Source organism: Tasmannia lanceolata, unplaced genomic scaffold (genome assembly GCF_043159265.1).
Source record: "Tasmannia lanceolata isolate RefF3 unplaced genomic scaffold, GAP_Taslan_0.1 ptg000044l, whole genome shotgun sequence".
NCBI classification, from domain to species: domain Eukaryota; kingdom Viridiplantae; phylum Streptophyta; class Magnoliopsida; order Canellales; family Winteraceae; genus Tasmannia; species Tasmannia lanceolata.
In genome coordinates this window covers 17,620,009-17,630,186 of record NW_027518721.1, presented here as the reverse complement: position 1 = coordinate 17,630,186, position 10,178 = coordinate 17,620,009, and positions in this window count along the sequence as shown.

The window sequence follows — 10,178 nt, the reverse complement described above, 5'->3', positions numbered from 1 at the left end:
ACCTCATGTCCAGTCATATTTACTACCCTCGTCCTGCCTCCTTGCATTGCTAAAGTTGCACTCCATATACTCTGTCTTAGTCCTACTCAGTCTAAAACTTTTGGATTCCAAAGTAGTTCTCCATAATAATAGGGTTAAATGCTCTTTCTCTCCTCCACAACCTTGAAATTAAAATTGTATCATATGACCCTAAAACGAAGCTCCTTAGGAATATAAATACTTTCAAATACCAAAATTACCCTTAATACATGATAAAGTGTAATACTACCTAGAAGATCAATCATCGACATAATATAAATCACAATGAATCAATGGTAACATTCATTTACATCTTGTTAGAAAATGTTAAATAAAAATTAGTTCACAAATAGCATAATAAGTTGATAATTAAGATAGTTGTAAACAATAAATTTAATGCAAATTTGCAGCTATGCATGGATGCATGCATGTATTCTATATATTATAGGATTTGCTAAGGGACCATCGTAGAAGGCATTTTGCGGAATGGCTGTTCCATGAGAGTGCAGCTATGTAGGCTCACTTTTCAACAAATTTTGTCTTATTCATTCAATTCATCTAAGGTGGCTGCACTCTCATGAAACAGCCATTCCGCAAAATGCCCTCCAAGATGGTCCTAGCAAATCCCATATGAGAATGTCTAGACAATTTCGCACAAAGATTTTTTGTGGCCGAGGGAAGAGCAGCATCATAGTCTGAGTTGTCTAGTGAACTGGGTTTCCAAGGAGCGTTGGTTTTTGCTGTCCGAGCTTGTTCCGGACTAGGAGCGCGCTCCCGGTCTTTGCGGAGACGAGCCGTGGCGAACCAAGCAGCGAGTACCCTAGTTTTAGTGAACTGGGTTTCCAAGGAGCGTTGGTTTTTGCTGTCTGAACTTGTTCCGGACCAGGAGTGCGCTCCCGGTCTTTGCGGAGATGAGCCGTGGCGAACCAAGCAGCGAGTACCCTAGTTTTAGTGAACTGGGTTTCCAAGGAGCGTTGGTTTTTGCTGTCCAAGCTTGTTCCGGACCAGGAGTGCGCTCCCGGTCTTTGCGGAGACGAGCCGTGGCAAACCAAGTAGCGAGTACCCTAGTTTTAGTGAACTGGGTTTCCAAGGAGCGCGAGGAGATTTGCAAAAGAGTTTCTATCATTCACATTCAATATATGTTTACAAAGTCAGTTTTACGCCGGGTGGTCTATCACTGGTAGTATTTCCGGAGGTTCTTTGAGTTCCAGGCATGGGGTAGTAGCTGCTCCCCAAGCGTCTCCAGCTTATAACTTCCCGGGCGAATCACCTCTTTTACTTGGTACGGCCCCTCCCAGGTTGGGGAGAGTTTTCCGACCTTCTTCGGTTGGGAGATAGCAGCTTTCCTTAGGACTAGGTCCCCTGTTCGGAATTCTCTGGGGCGTATCTTCAAATCATGATAGTTCGACACTTTCTGCTTGTAGGCGGCGACCCTCATCCAGGATTCTTCCCTGGCTTCTTCTAATAAGTCGAGATTTGCGCGGAGCCCGTCCCCATTGAGCTGTTCGTTGAAGTTGGTGACTTTGGGAGATGGGGCGCCTACATCGACTGGTATTACGGCTTCCGTTCCAAAAGACAAGTTGAATGGTGATTCCCCTGTAGGTGTGTGCGGAGTAGTACGATACGCCCATAAAACGTGAAAAAGCTCGTCTGCCGATCGGCCGGCATTTTCGTCCAGCCTTTTCTTAATTCCCTGCAGCAAGATTCGGTTCGTCACTTTTGTCTGCCCATTTGTCTGAGGGTGTGCCACTGAAGTAAATCTTTGCTCGATCTTCAAGTCAGTGCAGAATTTTTGAAAGTTCCGGCAGTCGAATTGTCTACCGTTGTCTGTTATCAGGAGGTGTGGGATCCCAAATCTGCACACCACCGATTTCCAAAAGAAGTTCTACACGTTTTGCTCTGTGATCTGGGTTAGAGGTTCGGCCTCCACCCACTTGATGAAATAGTCAATGGCCACCACTACGAACGCGCGTCTTCCGGAGGCCGGTGGAAAGGGGCCCAAGATGTCCATCCCCCATACTGTGAAGGGGAGTGGACTGATGATTTGGGCCATAGACACAGCAGGTTGGTGGATGGTGGGGGAGAATTTCTGGCATCTCTCGCACCTCCTGACCAGATCCAGTGCATCTTGCCTTAAGGTGGGCCAGTATAGACCTCTCAACAACACTTTGATCGCCAGGGCCTTGCCCCCTAGGTGTTCCCCACAGATCCCCTCATGCGTCTCTTGTAGGGCGTACGCGGCGTTGCTGGGCCGGAGGCACTTCAGGTATGGGAGGGTGTACGACCTTTTGTACAGGCTCTCACCATCGAGGGAAAACTTAGCTGCTCTCTGTGTCACTTTGCGGGCCTCCTTCTTGGCTTTGGGGAGTTTTCCACTACACAGGTAGTTGATGATCTCGTCCATCCACCACGACTCATGCTCTACCTGCATCGCTTCGGTGGCTTCATTTTCGTTACTGGATTTCTGTAAGAACTCCATACATATACTCCCAAGAGTGGTGTATCCGGATGCGGCCAGCTTAGACAGCACATCTGCTTTTGTGTTTTCGATCAGCTCATTGATGCCACCGCAGGTCACGAATTGTTGAGCTTCATGGACGCCTTCTCCGGATACAAACAGATCAGAATGTATGAGTCGGACATACCAAAGACTTCCTTTATAACGGATCAGGGGACGTACTGTTATCGTGTCATGCCCTTCGGTCTAAAAACACCGGGGCCACGTATCAGAGGCTCGTGAACAAACTCTTCCAGAATCAGATCGGTCGTAACATGGAAATCTATGTCGACGATATGCTGGTCAAAAGCCGAAATGCACAGAATCATGTGTCCGATCTGAGGGAAACATTCCTAGTCCTTAAAGAGCACAACATGAAGCTCAACCCCACCAAGTGCACTTTCGGCATCAGCTCGGGAAAATTCTTAGGGTTTATGGTAAGCCAAAGAGGGATAGAGGCCAATCCAGAGAAGATCAAGGCTGTGGTGGAGCTCACTCCACCGAAAACCATAAGAGAAGTGCAGCGGCTAACGGGAATGGTGGCCGCACTGGGTGCTTCAACTCAAAGTCCGCAGAGAGATGCCTGCCTTTCTTCAACGGCATCAAAGGAATCAAGACAGCACCTTGGACAGAGGAGTGCCAGATCGCGTTCGAGGAACTGAAGCAGTACTTTTCCTCCCCACCGCTCCTGACAAAACAGAGCCCGGGGAAGAACTACTCCTGTACCTGTCCGTGACCCCTATGGCATTGGCAGCCGTGCTAGTTCGAGAAGAACACAACCAACAAAAACCGGTCTAGTATGTCAGCAAGGTCCTGCACGATGCCGAGATCAGGTACCAGCGGGTCGAGAAATTGGCCTACGCCGTGATCATGGCAGCCAGGAAGTTGAGACCGTATTTTCAAGCCCACACAATAAAGGTCTTGACCGATCAGCCGCTCAGGCAAGTTCTCCATAAGCCGGACACCTCAGGACGACTCGTGAAATGGGCCGTGGAGCTGAGCGAATTCGATATCCAATACGTGCCTAGACCAGCGATAAAGGCTCAAGTGCTGGCAGATTTCGTGGCTGAATGCACCATCCCCCAACAGAGCACTGAACCTGAAATTGCCCAAACCCCGGCTGTGGAGAAAGAGACCACAACTGAGGAGCAAACAGAAGATAGGACTGGAGCAGAAATCATCCCCGTATCACCAGAACAGGATCCATCGGCCGCCGAACCGCTCTGGGAAGTGTACGTGGACGGATCTTCGAACAAGGGTGGCTGTGGAGTAGGTTTGATTCTCACCGGGCCTGACAACTTCACTTTAGATTACGCCCTGAGGTTCGGATTTCGCGCATCCAACAATGAGGCTGAGTATGAAACCCTCCTCGCCGGAATGAATCTCGCAGTCCAGACCAGCGCCCAAAGGCTGAAAGCATACTGTGACTCCCAGCTGGTTGCAAACCAGATTTAAGGTGTCTATGAGGCCCGCGACGACTCTGTTGCCATTGGATCAAAGTAAGGCTAGAAGAGAATCATGAAAAACCGCTAAAACTAAGGATCTAAAACATGAAAACCTGTAAAGTCGGATGAAAACCACTAAAATCTAACATGGTGAGTGAGATCAGCCCACTTCAGGAAGCCCTGTTCACTCATTAACTAGGGTAATTTTGGGGTGTTTCACCCATGATCATGTGCTTATGTATCATTATTGATCCTATCCTGCAATGAAACAGCCCCAAGATCTAATAATATTAAAACAAAAAAAAAGAAGGTTGCGTTAGGTTACCTTATGATTCATAAATAGGTGGGGCCTTTAATTGGTTTGGATGCTCCTAGTGGGCCCCTTGATGCATACATGGCTGAAAATCTGCAACAATCATCCTAATTTTTGTTGCAACCAATCGACTTACCCATAAGGTGCTATTGTCAGTATTGCACGAAGAGGGATCACAACAGACGAGAGCGAGAAACTCCTGCCCGTCTCTCCCACGATGGTTACTATCCCAGAAAAATGACTTCGGCCATCTTTGTTAGGCCGACCGGCTCACATTAATTTCACTATTCATTTAATGATAGTGTCTGTTAGTTATAGAAATTATATAGAATAAATATAACTTACGAAAAGAACAACCTAACGTAACCTTGAGAACCTATCCTCTAATCAAACAGCCCCTACGAGTTATAAGATAAAAACTACCATTGCTTATGATTAATAAATGTCAAGGTTGTACCAAGTTACCTTAATTATGGGGGCCTTTAATATCATTTCCCAAAAATAAAACATGTAAAATACTCGCACATGTTCCCTTAGTTGTACTAGATGTACTCCTTCATAAAGGCGGCATACTAAGGGCATTGATGAATTCAACCCCCCGCCCCCCCTATGGTTGTGAAGCCACAACCGGTGTACAACCATACCATCTCTCTCTCTCTCTCTATAATCTCTCTCTTTCTCTCTCTCTATATATATATATATATGAGGAAAATGATTGTAAGCTTGAGCGCACCAAGCTTAGGTGAACTTGAGCGCCCAAAACTCATGCGTCCCACATTTTTTGTGGTGATCCAAACTATTCATTTGCAAGACTCCATCATAGATAGGGTGTGTACGAAAAATCAGCTCCATTGGATCATCCTAACCCCTCCAAAAGCGGAGGGAAAATGGGCAGATTTGTGGCAAACGGTGTCTGTCCATTTTGCCCTCCACTTTTGGATGGGTTAGGATGATCCTATGGAGCTGATTTTTTGTACACACCCTATTTATGTAAGGGCCTTTCAAATGAATGCTTTGGATCATCCTAACAATATGGGCCCACATGAGTGTGTATATATATATATATATCATGAACTTTTGGACTTTTGGTGGGTACCATAACCAATACTCTCCCTTCTATCTTCTCTCTTCGACGCAAATCCTTGGTGAGCCCAACAATGAATGGTTTAGATCATTGAAGAAGGTGGACCCCGTAAAAAGTGTACTCTTTTAAAAAACCACTTCCACCTACCTAGTTCAAAGATCCTAACAGTTCATTTTTGGGGCCCAACGTATAGAGCCCTTGCCCATAAAATCTCCATATATGATCCAAACCATCGGACAACCAAACACCGGTACAACTATTACTCTCTCTCTCAACATGAACCCTTGTGGGACCCGATCCCGCGAGAGGGGTGGGGCGCGAGCCGCCACGGCTTCTCTTGGTCTCTCGTACCCACGCGATTGGCGTGTGTATTTTAATTATTGATTTTAATTCATCTTTTATGTGAACTTGGGATCACTAAGGCAATCCGAATTCCACACAAAAGAGACTGACAGAGTCGCCACCTGGATGTGGGATCTAGGACTCATAATTAACCAGAAATCTAGACTCGCTACCAGTTTACGAGAATGGAAGGTATGGGGAGTTATCCACCACATGCACCATTCCTGCCCGATAATCGGTCTTCGATTCCAAAAGCTAACTCTTTTAAATTTATTTTAAATGGCTCATTCAACTCTCTGTTAATATGCGAACTAAGTGACATGCATCCTATGATCTAATTTCATTATGGATCCTAAATGTGTATCTTGATTCCTTAATTTGTTTGAATTCAATCTAGGTGCAAGTTCTCCTAAGATTCTAATTTCATGAAAAGTCCTAAGTGATTTAATTAAGCATTTACAAGAAAATTAATATACAAAACCCCACAATTTGTTGTGGAGCCGACTCGCGATTGGTATGCCATCAGACATCCAAGCTGCCTACGTACCCAAGCCTCACTGGGATCAGAGTCGACGTAGTTCGGTGCACCTAAGCTAAGCTACTTATGCCTAACTCATCTAGGATACCGATCTAGACTGGATTGACTGTTTCAACAGTTTTAAGAGAAATTATTTAATTCAAGTTGAAGATTTTATTATCCGAGGATTTCATCTAAGATTCTATATGATTCTTATCTAAATGCAAGTTGCTCCTTAGACTAATGCAGGTTAGCCTACATCCTAGTTTACTAGGCTTGTCCAAGGGAAAGATTGGGTGACTAGTGTAACTAGATCTATAGCACGGTTGCTATTCATAGCAAGCGTCCGTGATGAGGCTGGACTCCTAACTCTAGGATTCCCTAAAACCTAAGACTCCCTAAAACTTAAGACAAGACACGGCACCCGTGTTCCTAAATTGGGCTCTAATGGTTCTTATGACGGAAACCGTAACCCAACGGTTCCGAGAGACACGAGATGCATCGATTTCAGTTCTTGAAGTTAATGAATTTTAGATTTTAAAGATTTTCAGTTTATGGACAATTAAGGAATACCAATGGTTCTAGGGTTCACCAATTTCGGCCCAGAATGGCATCTAAGGAAGAGAATCGTGCGTTCTTCCCTTGCGCAATTTAATACTTAGGTTATAACACCTTATTGCCTGGCATATCTCAGGATTTCCGTGGACAGTAACCTCGGAGCCAACAACGTGCTATAGCTTAAATATTCAAATTGTCAAAGATTGAGTGCAATAGGGATACAATTATGGATGCGCTGGCCATTTTTCCAGGGAAATCTAAAGATCCTAAGATTTCTGTTTCAATGGATTAAGGAGTTAATATGTGACAGAGATTTAAGGTTCTTTAGGGATTTTCAGATGATTTTCAACGAATTTTACCAATTTTAAACATATGAGTGATTTTACAAGTGAAACTGTTGTAAACGAATTTGAAATGAGTTGAAACTTCTACAGCAGCAAGATATGATAAAATGTAGCTTACTGAAAGATTTTTACAGACTTTTACATTAAGCTCATATTTAATTTTGATTTAACAATTAATTAATCAGATTGCAAAAATAACACAGAAACTACTAGAAATAGAAATCTAAATTCAATGAAATTTCTACAGAAATAAGATATTAGTAAATATAGCATGCTGTGAGATTTTCATGAATTTTAGAAACTATTTACTATCCATTTCGGATTTTTCAATTTTCAGCCTAGATTATGAATTAGCACTACATCCCATATGAAACAAGATCCAAAGCACTTGAAAATTTTACAGAAACTAGAAATATGGAATTTAAGACTACTGTAAAAATTTTGAGAATTGTATCTGTGATCTGATATCAGTAAAAATTCTCCCACAATCTGATAGTTTTCAAAGAAAGCATAAAATAATAAACCAAAACTGTTCTAAAAATTCTCAAAAATTCATGGTAGAATGTATCAGCAGTATATTATTTTCGTCCGAAATTTCATTAATTTTGGAATTCGTTTAGTATATATTTTATTTTTCTTCGTCGAAAAAAATATTTTTGAAGAGTTTTCTATTTTTAAAACACGATTTTCGAGAAAATTACGATTCCGAAAAACGTCCTCCAACCTTGTTCTGATGTGATGAACACAATAAAAATTTAAAATTCCAAAAAATAGATCATCCTGAGATGGCTATTTTTTCGAATTTCGTAATTACTCAGCCAATATTTTAAATAAAATACCACTCTTTAGTCAAATTCTAAAAAACTGTTGATCCAATGTCCGATCCGATCCTATAGTTATTTTACTCTATTTAGATAGATCGTTGTATTAAATTTCGGGACGAAACGGAATTGAAACACCCATGTAGATCATGATTTTAAGCACACACATTTAATATTGAATTAAAATCATTTAAATGCTTAAAAATCATGCAAAAATCTAAAAAAATACCAAATAATTTCGGAAAAATTCGAGAACAGTGTACTTACCTATGGTGGAGTTCCTCGCCGCATCCAAATGCCTAAGAACCCGAAAAATCCTGCCGACGCTGCGATTCGACCCGCTTTCTTCTCTTTCTTTTTTCTTTTTTTTCTTTTTTTTTTGTTGTTGTTTTTTTTTTTATTTCTCTCACGGCTGGGAGAGGGAGTGATTGGGATATGGGGAGTAAGAGAAACAATGAGATATATAGATAGAGGGTGAAAATGAAACCAAGAGATAAGGGGGATAGATAGAGAGAGTGCCGATGCTTTTTTTTTTTTAGAAATAAGATGAGATTGAGAGATGAGAAACAGAAAAAAAGAACATGCAGAGAGGTAGAGAATGGGTGTGAGAGAACAGAGGGTGGGAGGAGAGAGAGAGAGAGAGAGAGAGAGAGATACAAAAAAAAACAGAGTGTTTAAAAAAACGTTAATAACACACTGTTTTTTTTGTAGTTTTTTTTTTTTTTTCTTTTTCTTTTGAGAAAATGACCAAAAAAAAGGCCTTTATTATGATACTGACGTGTCCAGAGGGGAGATTTGAAAATGACTAATATAGAGTGACTTTGACGAGAATACCCTTCCTTACATACGTTTTTCTCTCTCCCTCTCCCCCTCTCTCTCTCCCTCTCTCTCCCCTATCAAAACAACTGAGAACTATGATGATTACTTTCAGCTGTTGGAAATATAAATTTCAGAAAACCAAAGCACTTTACCCACCCACCTCTCTCTCCCTCTCCGGCGGTCTTCTCCGGCGGTCTTCTCTACCTCACTCGCCGGTCTTCTCTACCTCTCTCGCCGGTCCTCTCTCTCCCCGCCACCGGCACAAAAGAGGTTGGTACCCCTCTGACTGTGAGTTTATTTTTTTGAGATGGGTTTTTTTTTTTTGGAAATGGCCTCACCGTGACTTTCTCCTTCTCTTTTGTCAAAGATCAATAGGTAAAACCCAATAGAGTTTTGGAAAAAATGGTTTAAATCAATATTTGTGAAAAATCGTTTTTTAAAACCCTTAATATATTTTCTCATTTTTCAAAGATCAATGGTTTAAGAGATGGTTTAAAGCAATAGTTTGTCAGAAGTATATTTTGAAACCCATAATCTGCATGGTTTAAACCACAATTTTGTAGAAAATCAATTGGAAAATTCGTAATTTCTGCAAAATCAATGGTTTAAACCTACAGTTTGTAAGAAGTTGAGATATCATTGGTTTAAACACCTAATATTTTACAACTCAATTGAGAAAGCAGCTAATTTTTCAAATAATTTGTCACAGATTATTTGAACAATCAATTGTTTAAACCAATAATGTGTGAGATATCATTGGTTTAAACCACTAATATTTTATAACACAGTTGAGAAAACCTCTAAATTTTCAAATATCAATGGTTTAAATCAATAATTTCTCACAGATTATTGCTTTACAACCCTAAAGTTTGAACAATCAATTGTTTAAACCAATAATGTGTGAGATATCATTGGTTTAAACCACTAATATTTTATAACACAGTTGAGAAAACCTCTAAATTTTCAAATATCAATGGTTTAAATCAATAATTTCTCACAGATTATTGCTTTACAACCCTAAAGTTTGAACAATCAATTGTTTAAACCAATAATGTGTGAGATATCATTGGTTTAAACCACTAATATTTTATAACACAGTTGAGAAAACCTCTAAATTTTCAAATATCAATGGTTTAAATCAATAATTTCTCACAGATTGTTGGTTTACAACCCTAAAGTTTGAACAATCAATTGTTTAAACCAATAATGTGTGAGATATCATTCGTTTAAACCATTAATATTTTATAACTCAGTTGAGAAAACCTCTAAATTTTCAAATATCAATGGTTTAAATCAATAATTTCTCACAGATTATTGCTTTACAACCATAAAGTTTGAACAATCAATTCTTTAAACCAATAATGTGTGGGATATCATTGGTTTACACGCCTAATAATTTAGAACTCAGTTGAGAAAACCC